The following is a 19,495-nucleotide window of genomic DNA, read 5'->3' on the forward strand; positions in this document are numbered from 1 at the left end:
AGCAGCGATGGCTCGCGAGCAGGAGGTTGTCGGGTCTCTATGGGTGGGGGCCTTGAGAGAAGCCCAGCATCGCCTGTGGGGCTTGGGGCAGGCAGGGCTGAGGTGGGCTGTCTTCACAGCCCCTGCTTGAGGTGCACCCGACAGGTCCCTTGAGGGACAGTAGCATACTTACGAACAGTGTCATGGAATCTGCGGAGGACCGGTCCTGGTGAGAAGGGCAGCAGAGGAGGTCTGAGGTGCCCCTGTGTCACCTCGGGGTCGGTGCCGCAGCCTGCCTTCCCCCTCCAGGGACCGCCGCCTGGGGGCCTGCAGGGAGAGACGTGATGAGGCAACGTCTCAGGAACGTCACGCACCGTGCAGCAAGGTTTCCATGCCTGCTTTGGTTTGGATCTTACCGTTTTCCTAATCCAAATAGTGACAGTAAATACTGTAAGCACTGTTTGAATAACAAGGACAGCATCATGCAGTTATCCCTGCAGTTACTGTAACAACATCCTAACATTTTCAGCTTCTTGAAAACCATGTTTGAACTAAACACCTAAACCTAAATACAGTCCAAGAATGTCAACAGCAATTACTACAGCTCAGATGTCAGCAGGCAGAAATCAGCCCATCTGTTGGGACCGATGGAGGGATACAGAGTTACTCCAGCTAAGGATCTGGGATTAAATGGTCATATTTTGTGTAGAACTCAGGGATGATTTATAAACGATAGTAAGTGCAAGAAGGCTTAGAGACAGAACTGCATTTTCATTATGGTATACGTCAGTGTTTCTTGTCTCTCCTCTTTGTCCTATTCTTTTTTAATTTTCTTCTTTAAGCTTGGAAGACTAATAAACTGAGCTATGCTGAAACATTGTCAGCTTTGTGTTGCATGGAGCCTCGCAGCAGCAACAATTCAGAGTAATAGCACTTACCTGCAAGATCAAATAAAATGCAAGCATTTGGTGGATGAACAGGAATGAGAACAAAGGAAAAGCTAACTTATTTTGCAAAGTTTATTGATGTGCTGAGTGAGCTGGTATGAAAAAAAATAATTTCTTTGCAGTGCCCCACATAAAGCAAGGACCTCCTGGGATTTCTGCCGCTGTTTCAAGGTCTGCTACTGTTTCTGAGCAGTTTGCCACTTTCTGAAGGTTGTCATCATCAGTTTTTTAAAATGTGCAAACCACTAAGTACAGTACCTGTGTCTTAGCTGGGTCACACGAGATGAGAACCTGTCCATTACCCACTAAGATCCTGATTAATAGTGTGACATTCAACATGTACGTAACTCCTCTTCCAGCTCAAACACCCTGACCCTCACTGACATACATACACCAATCACGCTTCCAAAAGGAGTCAGAAATCTGTTTGAATGAGGTTCAGAGACCTGGATCCTGCAGTGTTTTGTAGAAGTATTCATAGTATTTTAAAGAATTGCTTAGCTCTGTGTAGAGCCCACACTGTGAATTCCTACAATTTGTGCCGTGCTCTGTAGCTGACAGCAGTACAGCTGCAGTTACTTCCCCTTTTACTGTGTATATAAATCTAACCAAATAAGAACATTATTCAGAGCTGCAAGCACCGCACACAGTGAGGTGTAAAAACTGGGGAATTAAATGTGATCTTTGGATGCAATATAACATTGTATACATTCATTCTGATGTTATCTAGTTTGTAACAGGTAGATTTTGGATTTAAGTCTGCATTCCTCTGGTACTTCCCTGAGAAGGAGTTAATTCCATTTCTCTTACTAAATATTAGAGGACTGCATTCTTTCTTACACAAAACCTGCACTGAGCAGGTTGATTGAAGCTGAACACTGATTGGAGCTCAGCCCACATTTGCAGTAGTGAGCTTCTAAACTTCCTACTTTTCAATTTAAGTTTTTAGATAGTGTCACAAAGATTAGATATAAAGAAGATACCAACAAAAAAGATTCAACAGTAGCGTTAAGCCATTCCTTCTAATTTCATGTGTATCCATCATGTTTACAGTCCCCACATTTATATGCACATATGAGTATCTAAGGCAGCTTTTTAATTTCCTTCAAATGCAGCACAAAGTGCAACACAGAAACAATGATCTTAAAACTCTGATCTAGTCCTTTCCAGCTGCAGGTAACCACACTAGATTTTCTATGGTTGGTAATGGTCACAGACACTCCAGGTCAGAGGAGAAGATGGCTCCTGCTATAGAGTTCCTTCTTCTCCACTGATCACGGTGTGTTAGATGCAAAAGTTCCCTGAAAGTGTTGGTTCCAGCATGTGTGATTTAAACAGACCTGAAAATCTGGCCTTACGCAGTGTTACACAAAAAGTGCTCTTCTGCTTATCTGAGAAGCAACTGGAGTTTCAAGTTTCTGAATTTGTTCCACCAAGGTATCACCCAGCACATGAGTATCTTGGAAGGACACTTTCCTCCTTGTCTTCCATCTTTGATTAAAGCTCTTCAGCTCATGGTGCCTGGGCCATCTCTAGCCTGTTACAGATAGCCCTGTGGCCCACTTCACCCAGCCTCTGCCAGGGCTGAGTGTAAGAGCTGGTGGCTCTCCTCAGTTTGCATCAGGTTGTGTTTTTCATTTTGCTAATGGTGAAGAGGAGCATCATGGATATAGGGATTTGAAGCTGCTCCCTGCACAATAAACTACTCTGCTGCCTTCCTAGAAATACTTTCCTCTTCATCAGTAGATCACATCTTTTGGGGAGGGACCAGACTCTCCTGCATCACACCCAAGTCTGTGTTAGAAGGGGAAAGAAGGTCATAGCTACATGTGAAACTTTACAGGGCATTGAAGGTGTAGGCCACCTGCAGCTGGAACAAAAACAGCAGCTGCAAGAGGGCTCTAAAATATTCCACCAAATTCTCCAGTTTTAATAACCAAGGTGATTCAGACTGGTTTTTTTTTCACTCGTTTGCAGAGGTCTTTGCATTTCAGCAGCAGGTAAAATTTATGATTTCCAGAAAATAATTGATTTTTCAGAAGCCTTCTTTTAAAAATCAAAGTTATTGTAAACTCCAAGCCTATTCACACATCGTCCTATTGACAGAGCTCCTATGAAGACGTTTGATTGCAAACATGCTTTCATTCACATTTAGTTAAACATCACCAAGCACGGAAATCATACGTAGGCAAAGTCAGGAGGAAAAGCAGATGGAAATTCCTAGTGGAGCCTTGCTTGTTACAACATCAGATGGACATATAGCTCCCCTGGCTGCCAGCCCTCACAACTTGCTTAAATTCTTGCCCCATGGGACAGGGATCAAAAAAAATATATGTACGTATGGAGATCTTGCACACAGTATTTGGATTTGACCCTCTTAGCAACAAATGGATAATTTGTGAAAGCAACAGTACATTAGCGCTACATGGCTCTTAATAATGAGTCATGCATTATTGTACATAGGTGCATTAACATAGTAATTCATCATCCTCTCCTGGCTCCTTTATAACATTAATCACAGATACTCTATCCAGAGAACAGTATTCCCTCTAGGTAATGCTCTTCTGTTTTACATATCATATATCTTCAGGAAAAATTCAGGGCGTGATTATGTACTGGAGAAAGAAATACATACATCCCACATTGTCAGAGAAACTTGTTTTCAAAACAAGAAGATAATTCTGCCATTTCTCAGGCAATACCCAATTAAAGTAAGATATGAGTACAAGAAGATCACTGCTTCAGTGTATCAGCAGCAGGATGGACAGAGTCCCAAGTTATTTAGGGAGAGATGCTGCTTCTTTGAGCTCATTCTTCAATACAATCTAGCACAGAATATCTCCCTATTTAACTGATAGGTAGGCAACATTTCCATATGATTTGATAGTGATTTTGACAGACTCGCAACGTTACTACTTGGCCTAGCAATAAGAAAGTACAAGTTAAATTTAGCGTATCACAAATTTTCAATTATTCAAAACAATACACATGCAGAGAAATGAAAGAAGTAAAACACGTACTCTATCAATGATTCCATTATCCTCTCCCTGTAAAGAGAAGTGGCACAATGCAGGATAAAAGCAACTATTATATTGATTCTGTTCTTGATCTTAGCCAAAAGACTGCTATATCTAGTGCCAAGAAATTGAATTTAGGTCCATAGAAATCCTAGAAATTAGATAGAAGAGACTTAAAAGGACATGTAGTCCATCTCCAGGGGACCTGTACTTTTTCCTGCCAACAAGAACTTCAAGAAGAAATATGAATTTATTTAACCCAGTAGTTCAACACAGTTTCCTACTATGTATTACATTGTAGAAGTAATGTAAATGTGCATATAACATTGCTGTATGCTATCAATATGAACTAAGGAAGCTTAGGATTTTCTCCCCTCTAAATACCTCTTAGTTCAAGAATCTAAACTATGAGACCTGATGCATAAGATAAAGCAACATGGATAATTTGAAGGGCAGCTATTTCAGGACTACCTACCTCCGAGGTCACCAATTGCTAAAACAAACCCAAAATCTCTGTAGATCTAGAGGACTCCTCACAGCCAGCATTCAGACCAGAACAATCCACGAAGAATTCCCAAATTCAAGACAGGAGACAAAAAGAACAGCACTGACCACTGAGTGATTCTAAGCCCCTCGGGACAAGAATTGACTTTCTAAGTCATATACAGCCGTGAGTACACTGGTGACAATGAACAAACAAATAATTTAACAGAAGCTTAATGTAGGTCTTTGGGTTTATTGAGAATGCATAGGAAGGCATCGTTTCACTGACTGACAACTATTCTTCAGGGGGACAAGCTGTTCAGTACAGAACATGCCAATTAAGGTAGCAAGGAAAATTACCTGAAGGAGCAACCCAAATTAAAAAACAAAATATAATGACAGAGATAAAAGTTGTTAAATACAATTTTACATATATTTATATCATATATAATGTATGTCACATATTAAACATCTATAAAAATATTGGTTTTATGTAATACATAGGTATATATTCTTCAGACTACTTTTTGAGATCAGATTCCCATCTCCTCTATGTCCTTTCTAAAGATATAAACTACCATTAGTGTTGACAAGTTTGCATGAACTGGAATATTAAACTCCATGCAAAAGACAAGACATTCATCTTTTGGGCAAACTCTCTTCAAATTTCTTTTTGATAGACAAAACTTGACTTTTCAGTTTGAACTATTGTTTCATCTGTTGGCAGACCAAAGAAGATAGAAAGGCACAACTGTCTAAAGTAAAAGCCTGAAACTATTATTACATCTTGATAACATAGCAAAGCTTGCGAAAGAATATAAATTCACTGATTCCGTTGTCCTTGCCCTTTTGCCCCCAAATGGGAGCAGCATTTCTTTCAGAGATTTCATATTTTACTTCTTTCATGTCTTTGTTGTGAAGCCCTATTGATTTTTTGCCACCTTCTCCACACGATGTTAACCAGCTTTTAGAATAACAGATAAGAATTTAGGGCAGTAAGTGAAAAAATACATCCAGCTGAAATTACAGGGGGATTTTCAATAGAGAGACTGTAATTACCCAAGACACAAGTTAGCTTGTATACTGGAGCTTACGAAACCATCTTTTGGAAAAAAAATGCCCTGTGACTTTTATGCCAGCCTGGATCTGTGTGCAACTTTAAGCTTGTCACTGTTTCCAGTTTAATTTGACTGCATTTTTCCTTTGTACATTTGTGAACAGTTTGCTTGTTGGACAACACAAACAGCTTCCCAGGTGTCTTGATATTTCTTTACTTATTTAATATGGACTGGCAAGCCTGAATTACTGGGACATAACATAATGTTTAAGTGATGTCTTGGAGCAGGATCACAACTGTAGCAGCAATACCTGGAGGGTCTGTATGGCAAGTGGGTATCCGCAGAATAAGGTCTATTCAAGAGAGTGAAATTTGTCACTGTGTGGTCTAGCAAAAAATCCTGAGTGTCCTTGCCACCAAAACCAAGTAATAAAATCAGGGTAGGTGGCACATGTGTCTTCTCCTTGTGTACTTGGAATCACAGAGTGCAAATCCCAATGAGTGGATGAGCATGCTCATAAAGAATGTGTCCATGCAGTCTCCTTAAATATCTAAGCATAAAGGTTATTCTGTGATCACTAGGCAATATGGTTGAAATTACGATGAAACTGTTTGTTATTGCCCTTCCCCTTTTCTTCCCTGACTCATTTGAGGTTATGGACTCATCTTGGCAGAGTACATTAAAATAAAAGGGTATATAACTCAGTAATCAGTCCTGGGAACACTTTCCTTCCTGGATTCTGAATTTGAAATATCTGCTGTGCAAGCAGGTGTTTACACAGAGCTGCAAGGAGGACTTAATGTCTATATTCACTCGAAAAAGATTATGTAGCTGCATGTAAAAAATGAATTTGCAGAGCTCTAGAGAGATTAAGTATATTACTCCTAGTAAAAATAAAACTCATTGAGTAGAGAACCCAAGGCCAGCACATGTATTTGTGCTAAGAATATAATTTTAACTGCACAGCAGCTCTGCCTGTGATATACAGAACATTCATAGATTTCTTCTAGAACAGATGTCAAATGCTTCTATAAGATACTTATTTAAAAAATTATTGATTTAGTTGAGGCAGAATCTCAAATTAGCCTCTTGGAGAGTGAAAGTCTAATTAGTCTAACCCAGTCTAACCCATTCTTGAGTTCTTCAGTATCTTGGAACGCAAAATTCCAAGGAAGACAAAGATGGGGCACAGGTCATGTCACCCAATCTTTCCCTTGGCCTGGGCACCCAGACATACTCTGCTGGTACTTGTGACTGTTGAGTTGTGAAGAACAATGGCACATGTCGGTCCACAGGGAGCAGAGGTACCCACATGCTTATGTGGGAAATGTAGCAGCAGAATGAAGACCTCGATGCACTGTTTCACAATGTTGCTTGAACATGAGTCAATGCTTTTCTCATTTACTTGAGGAGAAATTTGAAGGATGATGATGGAAGTTAATGAAGCTTCATTATTGTAAAGCAATGTAAATGAGTCATCCCTTGTTTTAACATCTGTGAACACTGTCGTCCTCTTCCTTGCAAACAAAGTGTATCAGATTCTGCTCAAGTTTTAGTGCTGTTCGGCATCTGTGCATATACTGCCAGGGACGTTCAGAACCATTTATATTAACAGCAAATATTATTTTTACTCTAAAGAAGAGAACATATCCTTATTTATATTCAGCAAGTAGTGCATTGGCGCAACCAAGACATAATTTACTCACTTGTCTGACTGGATTACATTACTCCATGCATTTTGTAGTTTCATCTGAGAAAAATCGAACTTTGGTTCTACTGTTGTCATTTCCTATAATTCTTTAAAAACAAGCTGTGGCAAAAGGAGAAAAAATAGCTCCAAGAGAAACTGCTTCTGGGGATTGTATTTGAAAGGACATTATTTAGAGTTAATGAATTAGACTAAGAAGTTTGTCATATTCTTTGCATGAGCTGTGAGTCAGACTTTGTATACAAGTATTTCTTCCATTTGTGTATTTTGTAAAGGCCACGACTTCCTTTGTTCCCTGGAAACCATGCAGTGAAAGCATTTGTCTTCAGAACCACATGGCTGTGTCAGGCTGCATGAGTAATATCTCCAGTTGTTCTCCTCAACCTTTCGGTTTGTGCAGAACCAGCAATACACCTGCCTGTTGTCATCCCTAGTTGGGGCTTCCTTAGCACGGCGTTGCAGCCACCTGAGCAGGACAGCAGCTCATCAATTTGCAGCAAATCCAGAGGAGCTCAGCCTACATGAGGGTAGTAGGTCTGAGCCGTTAATTATTTAGAAAATCAGCAATTAAACTTGAATGCAGTAAAAACTGAAAATCCCAAAAATGGAGGAACGGGGATGCTCTTTCAACAGCGATTTCTTCCTCTTTACTTCCTGTGATGTAAATTTTGAAACTCCCTTCGATGAAAAGATGATCAAGCTCCAAAACCAGATTTAGCTTTAAAAGATGATTCTAGACTTTCCTACACAAAACTGACTTAAAGTTTTATTTCCTGGGTCTATCAGGCACAATCTAATTTTTCTTCTGTCTCTTGCATTGGCACTGTCACATGGATCACGCATTGCTTTTTACTAACCAGCTTTTCTGTGTTAACCAAGCCAAAGACATTACTCTTGATAAATAACTATTTAAATTTTAACTGCTTCTGCTGCATTTTAAGTCTAAACTGTAACTGGATGTTTTATATACATATAAGAAATATTTTTTTTTTCTCATAGCCACAGTGTAAAGTTATTTTGTTGAAAATATAGAGAAACTGAATGCAATCCAAATAAAGCATTTTTTAAGTTGAACTCAGCCATATAAATTTTTGGTGCCAAAGGCTGCAAGTAGGGGATTATAATGGAAACTATTTTTCCAGTCTTTACCTACACCTTTTGCTGCTCTTCATGAAACCTATTATAACTCATGTGATAATGGTCATCATAATTATTTCTTTATCAGTCCAAAAAAACTCTATATGATTTAATCTGATGTTAATAAAATGTAAATCATTACACTAAGGTGATAACACTTGTCTGGATATAGAAAAAATGGACTCAATCTTCTTTCTCCCCACCCCATATGACCAAAAAAAAAAAATAAAAAAATCAGCAACCAATTTTTAGCCAAGCATCCATCAGAGTACGTATTGTTAACAGGTGTTGTGTATTTCATTTCTCATGCACAGAGTGGTGGAATATAAAACTGCAATACTGCTCCTACGAACAAGTAGCATAATTAAAATTCTTTGCAAGTTTGATTTCCTGGGTATTTTCTTCCTTTAAAATAGCTACAGTGTAAACAACAGCCAGTTTCTTAGATTTGATCTGTGGGTTGTACAGCTTATACTTCAGGTTCAAAATGGTGATTTAGACAATAATGCATAACAGCTGAATAGTTATTTATAATAGCACAGCACCTGCGGTGGATTGTCAGCTGAAAAAGCAAATCTAAATGCTTTCAAATTCTCTTGTGTGTTATAATAGGAGGAGTAGTGGCCACTATAGATACAATAGTTAAGCATGTAATGTAACTTTTGTTTCTGATTGCTTGCCATTTTCTCAATTTTATTCCTTTAAGACTGAAAATGTTCATACTTACTATTAGTCCATATGCATTTTAAAAAGTTCAGGCACAATTTGGCTTTTTGTTAATTATGGGGGTGTGTCAATGAAATTAAGTGTTAAATAGAACATCAAACTATTTTCTCATAATTTCAAGATTTCCCACATTTTCCAGACTTTTGTACGTGCATAATTAAGACAACTTTGGGGTTTTTTTCATTTTGATTAATGCTGAGCTCTCTGGAAAAATTGGATCTGAAATTTTAAAACTATAAAGACATTTTTCTCATCTCACTGTACAGGAGGATTTTCCTGAGAGCCTTTTAGCAGCAGCTCCCATTTAAAATTCTGAAATTGTGCATATGCACAGCTTCCTTTTATATTTGGCTCCCTTGATCATTTGTATGAAGATCTGATAATTTGATCATTTGTATGAAGATGTGATAATTCTGCAGTGATCTGAAACACATGTTAGGAAGAAGTGTAACTGTTTGTTGCAGGCAGATCCAGGACCATACACAAACTGTCAGTGTGCTGATGTAACCTCCACCCACAACATCAAGCCCGTGTAGATGCACAGTCCACCAAGCAATGTTCAGAGTTCCACCAGAAGGAACAACTGGTATGGAAATGTACAAGGACTGTTCCCAACACGCAAGCTCTCTAAACCCATTAGAATATTAAAGGCAAGACAGAGTTTAACTTCTCTTGTCTATTAAACATCTATAAAAATACCTGTTTACCTTCTGAGTGTTATGAAACAGAAGACTGGTAACATGCTTTGAGATCTTCAGTTGCAAGGTGACAGGCCAGTGTAAGTACAATGGTATACTTCTGTCAGAACAAGCAAAGTCATATTAGTGTCTAGTAACACTAAAAACATAAGCAGAAGTAAAATCTGTCTCCAGCTGGAAATAAAATAGTTTTCAATGAGCTAATTGCTTCAGAAAACAAACAATAGGAAAAGGAAAGAAAGCAATGACTGGCCTTTAATAAAAATAGCTATAATGGAGGCTAGAAACAATCTCCTTGTGTGGGGGTGGTGGGATGACGTCATTGCCAATTAGCGTGAGTACTGTGTTTTATAACATCCATCTATTCAATGTATGACCTATTTTAGTGTACAGCTACGAAATCATCTTTGGAGTGCTTCCACTGGAGCCCAGGGAGTTACTCCAGGAATTAGCTTGGCCAGTGAAGTAGTTCATACACGATAGAAATACTTATAGAAACTTAGTCGGAAAAGAGTAATAGAGAGAGATTCATTCTTGCCATAAATCATTTTGGCTCTGTGCTAATGTTATTTATCCACTTGAGATAGGGAGGACATCATATAATGTATGCATATTGTGTAATACGGGATAATAGCTTTCTAACGTAAACTGTCCATTAGTAATGCAACGCAACTTATTTTCATCTGCTAGATCATTACTGAAAAATTCTCTCTTGGGTTTTGACGTGTTATAAATCTTGATGAAGTCAACATTTATTCTCTTTATCCTTTACTTCCATTTGAGTCTCTCTACTTAAAATGCATACAGACACACTGCCAGACCACTGAGCTTTATGTGGTTTCAGTAGGACGTTCCCCCTCCTGGGAAGCAGCCGATACCCCACATCCTGGCCCACGAGGCTGTCTGGGAGAGACTTGGATGCTCCCCTGAGCATCTCTCACTCCATGGTGCCTGTACCACCGTAAGACACAAAGGTTTTAAATGGGTTGAAGCACAGCTTGAGAAAGACAAAAGGAGCTGTGTCTGTGGCACAGTGGCCCTCCAGCCACCCATGAGCAGGGTGCCAGGAAACAAGGTGTAAGAGCTCCTCCAGCATCCCCTCCTCAGCAGTAACCAGTGTCCCTCTGTAGGGGTGCGTGTTTCTCAAACACATTGGCAGCAATACGTGATACAGCAGCTTTTGGCTGCTCCGAGGAGAGCTGACTCAGGCTCTGACTCACATCCCGTTCAGCCTCCCATCCTTCAGTTGCGTGAGCACTTCTTGGCATCGCTTTTGTAAATGTAACAGTAAACAATTGCTAGCAGCACCTTTGGCCCTTTGCCAGCTGATGACACCAAACCAAATGTGACTGCTTTTCCAGTTCATGGAACTGACATCTCAAACAAGTTGCCATATGGTAAGTTTGTAGATACATGTTCACCTGGATTTATTTCACATGGTCACAATGTTTATTTCACATTCTCTCCCCATTTGCTAATAAAGAAAAGCTGGAATGAAAGAAGCAGTATGCTGCTACTCGCTCTGGAATGACTTCAGATTTGATGAGAATACTTGGGCTTATTATTAATCCTTTGCCTGTAATGCCTATGCAGGTCAGAGAAATGCACTTATCTGGGCCCCTGCCTTGGCCAGCTGCTTCTTATCAGTAAACCTGTCTCTCCTTAGTGCAGCAGCATCTAGAGTGTTGCACTCAGGTCCCTCCCTAGAAGGGCTACGCCAAGAGAGTGGCTTTGCATGCCAGTGCCAGGATTATTTGCATGCTCTATATTATTATGTCTACTTTATAAGATAAGAATGTTGAAATAAAGAAATGGGCTTGTAGGGCACCTGTCCTATTCTACTTCCCACTGAAGATCTGCAATCAGCCACAGCCACTGACAACTCTTCCACGCTATTATGCTTTCTCCCTAGTTTAATGTTTTCTTTATCTAGCTGATACTGGAGCCTCTGTCACCAAACATTCAAAGCAGGTGCACAAGAGCACAAGCTTGCTGCTGTGGCTGGCACTTCAGCTAACTTGATTGCACATAATCACACGGTCCAGTGATGTCTGCGCCTGGTATCTCACCATCATCCACAGATTATGGCATAATTTCACTCAATATTCAAAGCTGAACCTACTGGCACCTCAAGACAGTTAGACGGGCAACGTTTGTATATCTTTGCAGTCAAGAAAGCAGGAAAAAAAACCAGCCCAGTACACATACAGGTTGATTATGGTGGAATGATCTTAAAAACATAAGGAAGGACTTTCATTTGCAGCTTTTAACTTTGCTTCACACTCATTTTTGTGGTTTTGGTCAAGCCACTAACAGAGTTTTAAGAAGTTATTTTGATATAAAAATAGGCACCCAAGACTTCCAAAAGCATAAAGGCATTAATGTAACTTAGACCGCAGAGTGGTTTTAAACATCGCCAGACGTGTGTATCTGAACATTTCATGCAAACTTAAATTTTGTTTCAGGGTTTGTCACAATTTCCGTCAGTTGATTCCATTATGTAATAATTGCATACACTTTCTGGATATCTTCTAAGTTCACAAGGATCTATTAAAATTATTTCATTAATATTTATAAACCACAAGTAAACCTATAAAGCTTTTTTCCTACAATAAGAATTACTCTTTTAGCATTGCATATATATATATATTTGTAGGAGGTATTTACTGTATTTAATAATTGCTACCCTGGGAAGCCTGCAAAAATTAGGATTTAGCTGACATTCATTTATTCAGGAAATCCTGATTAGTGGAATCTCCCATAAGAAATATAGAAACTAATGCAATTTTCTATTCTCTTTAGGAATAGGCTCTGGGAATCTGGATTTTCACTCTGTGGACAAGCATCTCTAAGGAATTTCAACCCGGGAAACTTTTGCTTTTTTTCTTTCATTCTTTTTCATGCCCATAATCCATCTCTGCTCTTCGAAGACTACCAAATAGCTGGCAAGGGGATGTCCTTTATTTTTAAGCAATACTTAGCTCTTTAAACAGTTCACTGACTAATAGCTACAGGTTAATAAGATAAAAGCATTAAGCACGCTTTCTGCATGCTTTTCACCTGAGATGAATTTCCAGACAGTTCATACCACGTGTGAATACTGCAGTTTTTCAGATAACCAAATCTAGAGTCATCAGTAACTCAGCTGACTTTCCTTTGTTGCAGTTAACAAGGATTATAAAAGCTTGTGTATGTATTCCACCAATGTTAGTATGTTACAACACATTTTAAAATCAGCATCAGGGTTCAGTCTGTGGTCCAGCTCTGTTCACCCTGGCAGCTTCAGAGCTGCCCTGGGCACAGGAGTATCAGTGCCCTAAACCATGACTTCCTTCTGTGGCAAGGATGCTACATGGACATGGAGTAAGTGCTTTTTTTATGCTTTTCTAGTGATCAGCACCACTCCTTTTTGGCAGGAACAAGCGATACGCCACAGCAGAACAGCCAGCAGCCATGACCAGTTGCCAAGCCTTCCATGTAGTTAAGAAGAATGTAATTTTTGGCTTCAGGCTCCAGAAGATGTTCAACTAACGCCTTTGCATCTTCCCCCTCACTCTGGTAGACAGGAAATCCCTTTCCTCTGCCACATCTATCAGGGAAGGCTTGATGAATGATGACCCTGTACTATCTTGTATTTACATCAAAGTGGCAGAATCACATTGACTTGATATCCCATACCATTTGATGGTAGTCACTGCACCACTGAATCCCCTATCTTATGTGACCATTTTGAGCTTGACAAGCTGCCTGACAGCAAACTGACACCAGATATTCTGAAAGCTTTATTCACTTTGTATAGAGTAAAACAATATAAGCCCATAGGTTATGTTTGACTATTGGAGATAAATAGTTTGTTAGCAAGAATCCATCATATTTCAAGAGGCAGAGAAACTCTTAAAAGATGCTATAATTATAAGGCTGAGTAATTTCTTTATATTTATTTTAATAGTATGTATTTTAAAGTGCCTTCTGGGAGCAAAAAGATGTTTGTAGAGATAAAGCTGTAGGGAGTAATACATTCATGCCAACACATGTAGCTGAACCACCAATTTTGTTTTATTAATTTAGTTGTTGGATTTGTTCCTGGTATCTACAGCTGTATTATCCCTTCATAGAGGTGGATGAGTGGGCGGAATGAGGGTGATTACAATTGATTTAGTAACCAAAGAGTAATTTTTTCCATTATTTGTTCAGCACATTACTAAACATGTGGCTTAATTACAGTTGCCTTGTGTTCTTTTCAGTCTGGTATTGCTTATTTTACTGAGACACTGATTTATGCAAAATATTAATTGAAATAGAAAACAGACTTACTATGAGAGCTGACATCCGTGAAAACATTAGTTACTCATATTTTGCACTGAGCCTATTGGGCTTCTCAGGGGAATCAGTGTTTACAGTTTAGTTTGGAACAACATGGGCCCCCTCCTTCCAGAAACAGTGGTAGTGCATATACCACAACCTGGAGAACAGGTCAGAACTTCAATTTTTCCAGCAGCTGCAAAGGGAAATCCTCAGAGTGCTTTGGTCAAAGTCTCCAAAATGTGCTGAGGTAGCTGTTCCATTGCGGTGTGATTGCAATAATTGTATGCAAATGTCTCATTAAAAGTAATTCAACTTTATATAGCTATAAATAAGCTACTATGCTGTTGTAATGTGTTTCCAGGCCATTAAGTAGTATAATAAAGATTCATGGATTCTCTCAATAGGCTAGGTAATCAAAAAACCCACCAGCCACCCCCATACTCCAACCTAAATCAAGTGACTATACATTGAGAGATCTTGTTTTGTTTTCAGAGTCATCTTTGTAATTAATCTATTTGGAATAAATGATTCACTAAATATAAATAGAAACTCATAACTCAATATATCCAGGAGGAATGTTTTTATATCTCATTTCCTATTCAGGATTTTAATTCAATACAGTGAATTTCACTGTCTCTTTTTCATAAACTGAATCTAATATACAATGAACTTTATAACCAGATAGTCAGAATGCAGAATTAAATGGTTTTGCAGAGAGACACATAAAATCCTTCCAAATATTTTTAGGAGAGAGTACGAGAATTATGTAACCTTCACTACCCACTAATAGGATTCAGATATCCACTGTGAAATGATCCAAATATTTCTTGAGTAACAGCCTCTGCAGTTATCATATTTTAAAAAAAAATACATCGCTAATGCACATATCTCTACTGCAGTACAGAGACAGTCATAGAAACCAAGACTAGACAATGAGGAGAAAGCAAAAGCAAGCCACAGTATCAAAGTCAGCAGAAATGGCAAAGAGAAGGGTTTGGATACCACCACCAAGACCACATCCAAGAATAAGAAAAATAGACCAAATCCAAAAGTGAATTTAGAGTTTGGCCTATGAGGAGGTGGGGTCTAGACACACAATTTCTCAGTGGTGTGATTAGGCAAATAAAATGCGTGTGCACGGCAGTACCTGCTGCAGGCGCCATATTGCCTCCTGCATTCCCTTCTGCCTGGCCTAGGCCCCACCAAGAGGATTCTCTTTTGCTTGGTACTTAAAACTAAGATAGGAAAATCAACATATTTCCTAATAAGAACATGTGGGACCACAAAGGGGTGTTAAAATGGATGTACGGTGCATTTTTGCTGTAGTTTAACCTCCAAAGATCTTCAAGGATGCAGAAAAAGGAGGAAGTAGAGCTAGACTCAGAGGAGAAAAAGAAGAGAGGGAAGGCAGGAGGAAAAAAAGTTGACGTTTTGGTGACTTTTTAACTTTTGAAACAAAAGACAAGATGATATTGAAGGTTGGAAGGGGGGCATCAGGAGAAAAAAAGAGGTGGAGGGGGCATGGAAGTTCCAGTTCTCCTCCTGGCTGAGAGCAGCTAGAGCAGGAAATGGCCATTGTAAGCACAAGGTGCTGTTAGACACATGGTTACTCTTAAATGGCAACTGCTGTCCGTACTGTCTGGCTTGCTTCTGCCTCCTTTCGTTCCCAAACTGTCCCTGAAACAAACAAGAGACAATTGTTTCAAATCCTAAATGCTTTCAGTGGCAATTTCAGGAGGCATAACTTACCTGCTCCCTGTGGTGGTGGCTGTAGATGAGCACAGTACAGGCTGTGAAGCTAGGCACTATCCTGGTAGCAGCAAAAGCAGCTGCCACAGCCCCTAACTCATGCATTCCCCTACAGATTCCCAAGCTCTTCCCTTCCATGTCCAGCCACTAGCAGAATTAATTTTCCCCACACTCCTGAGAAATCCTGAAGCCTGCGTTGGAGCATATCAGTGCTTGCCTTTCCTGTGAAGGGCTGACTGCAGCTGCAGTATTTATGCAGCTCACAGCTTGGAGTTGTACCTTGGAATGCCAGGAAGAAGAAGGGCAGAGAGTTGCAGAACTACTCAAGTGTGGTCACAGCTCAGGACAGATGCCAGGCACAGGCGGCAAGCCACCAGGACTCCAAACGAGACATCTTCTCCTCTCTAGGGAAGTTCTAAGCCAAGGAGCTAAACATGAGCAATTCCCAATCTGGGCAGCTCCTAATGAAGTTCATAGGCAACAGGCAGCACAAGCAGGGTCTAGTTTTGTAAACCTTTGAACACTATGTTCAAAAACTCTAAAGCTGTTGGAGACTTCCCATGTTAGTGTCTTGCATCCTCCAAAGGTTTATAGCAGCCTATTAAACATAGTCTTAGTGTAATACACCCCTAAACCTTTCCTCCTCTTGGAATGGAACCACAGCATGAAGCAAGATGTGATTCCATGATACAATATGCATAGTGACAGTTTTCCAGAACGCAATTATAGCAGAAAAAGTCCAAACCCACTGCAGTCACCTTCACATAGTAGCTTGGAAACCTGAACCAACAGAAGAAAAACAAACCAACCGAGAAAGAAAAAGAAATAAACAACTCCAAAATGAATTGTTAATTGAAGATTACAATATAACCTGTATAAAATATTTAAGCTGTTTTTCTATTTATTCCTCAACCTACAGTGATAAAAACATGGCCATAATACACTGTGTTGCTCTTTTTTTTTAATCACAAATGCAATTTTAAGCAAGTAGACAAACTCTAGGAAATTAAAGTGAATATTTATGTCCACATAAACTTCTTAATGGCAACATTCTTGCTGTGAGCACAGCAGCTGAAGAGGGTGGATTAAATTATTTTGGCCAGATTCTGTTACTATTGTTTTCATTGGCAAAATTCCCACTGACTTAATGGGAGCAGGATTAGATCCTGACTTGAATAAAGTACAATTCTCAGATGCATATATAACATAATCACTGATATTTCATGCATGCACTCAAGTTTTCATGTCTGTTTTCCCTCTATGAGTTTTGCTCATGCTCTGAAAACGCTGATCAGGTAAACTATATACCAGTGGTTAAAGGTGTGCAGTCTTGTGTTTCCAGGATTTGCAAAAATTTGTGTTTTAATCATATTTGGACTCAGAAACTGCTGTCTGAATGATACCCAGCTTCTCGAGCACAGAACTTCAAGTCTTGGTATGCTTAGTTCCTCCGGTTGCAGGCTTTGCAATGCATATGAATAGCATTTATTTAAAAAGCTAGGGAATTACAACGCATTTGGCAGTCAGCAGATGCTGTTGGTATGGTATTTTCTCTCTGTCTACTATTTCCATCATTCAGGAACATTCAGAGCATTCCGGATAAGCTAGGAACTCTTGAGCTGCATTTCTGCTGTCTTGAATGATCTCATACAGACAAGAACAAGAGGACAAGGCTGTTCTCTGAGCCTCCAGAAATTTTAAGAGGACGCATTAGTGGACAAAGGACACTGCTCGTCAAAGGTCTTCTATTAGAAGCAGTAATTCCGTCTCCCAAGACAGTGTGCTTCAATGACCGCAGTTCTTCAGGCAGGTACTGTTCGACTTCCTGTGGAATTTGGGACAGCCACTAGCTGTCACACCAGCAGTTCCACTTCAGAGAGACCTTGTCCTGGCACATGCATCTAGTTTGCTGTTCTCAGCAAGCCCCTTTTAAAGATTGCCAAGTGTGTTCTCTGTAACAGTTTGGTATCTTGTTCCTACAAAACATTAGCTGAAGTGGTGAGCCTGAGAGGTTCCCAGGACCACTGGAGCTAATGGGCATTAGTAACTGTGTACTCCACCTGCTCTGAATCAGCCTCTGGTTTTGCATACACAGAGGGGAGTGAGTTTTCTGAACAAGTACTCCAACTCTGTGGAAATTTATCTGTGATTACTAGCGGACCATCTTTGTGTCAGTTTGGGAAAACAATGTTACTCTAAAATGACAGTGTAATTTCCTATGCAGAGGCTGTTTCTCTGCATGACTCATCTATGTATTGTATTCCAAGATGTAAGTATGAATCATAGATAATTGATAGAAAAATGCAAATTAATCCCCCCCCTTTTTTTGGTTATTATTATGGTTTAAACAGGAACTGTGAAACTTACTGGAAATAAATTGGATCAAATCCAATTGACAAATCTTTGCATTATATAAAGCCACAAGGTTTTTTTGTTGTTTCAGTGGGGCTGGGGATGTTGGGGTGGTTGTTGGTGCAGTTGATTTTTGGGTTTTTTTGCACTAAGCATACAGCTGAAGCTTTATGCCGAATGTCATTATCAGCAATGCAGTTAGCTTTGTTTGTTTGTTTGTTTTCAATGTAATAAAAGGGATAAAAAATTGACTGTTGCTGGTTATCAGTAGGTATCAGGGTAATGAGCTGTAGGTGAGAATCGAAATACAGTAATTCCAGGGTTAATACCTAACATCTAATGAATGAGTACACATTTGAGAAATTCACTGCAGACCTGTTTTAAAGATAATAACTTGCTGTAGCAGGTTAGCCCTATAGCATAAGGGGGTAATTTAGTTATAAGAACGGAGAAGTCACTTATGGTGGGGAACCTTCGAGAGGAGCAAATCGTGAGCACCAGCAACAGCACTGAGCGCAAGAAGGAGCCATCTGCCTGATGCTGTTACTGACAGTGCCTGGAGTCCCGTGGGGTGAGAATCCAGGGGACCCACAGCACTGCAACAGGGCTTGGGACTATCTCTTTAATCTCCAGGGATGCCTGCGAGGAAGAGGATGGTCATAGCTGAAGAAGGACATGTGTCATGGCTGGAATGATTAAGCTAACCCGTTGATGTCTCTCCTGGACCATGCCACCTCTTCCACAGAGCAGGGAAGATGTACACTTCCAAAAACTGCATCTATCTATGATTGCAGGGTTTCAGTATCCGGATCAGTTTAGTCTCTGCACTGTCATTTGGTCTTAAACTGTGACAGTAGCATCAGCTATTCAATTAAGACTGCTTTGAATGTTAAGGAGTGCAGAACCACACCTGTGGGTCTAACAAAAGCTGCCAGATTAACATTAGATACAGAAAAAAAGCCCTCCTAATTTCCAGTGCTGGACTTTTACCATAGTTTTATCTTGTCTCAGAGCTTTTATCCATTACAGAGAGCCCAAATGAAAGTGTGTGAGGTTTGTGATATATTATTTTCTGTATGCTGCTGCTTTTCCTATTTTAAGACCATAACACTGATTCAGAAGACAAGAGACTATTATGCCTGGCATAATGACCAAAACTCAAAATACCTTTTCATGGAGTCCCTGGGGCAACAGGACATTTATTCTTTTGATTAAATTAAACTGACAATGTCAGGTTAATTTTCTCCCATAAAGAGATTAGGAGAGCTTGTATTTAACTGTATTTTGGGATTCAGTAAATGCCTATCTGCCCAAACCTTTGCTTTCTGGAAGGACT

This window comes from Pterocles gutturalis, unplaced genomic scaffold (genome assembly GCF_000699245.1).
Source record: "Pterocles gutturalis isolate BGI_N339 unplaced genomic scaffold, ASM69924v1 scaffold50130, whole genome shotgun sequence".
Classification (NCBI taxonomy): Eukaryota; Metazoa; Chordata; class Aves; order Pterocliformes; family Pteroclidae; genus Pterocles; species Pterocles gutturalis.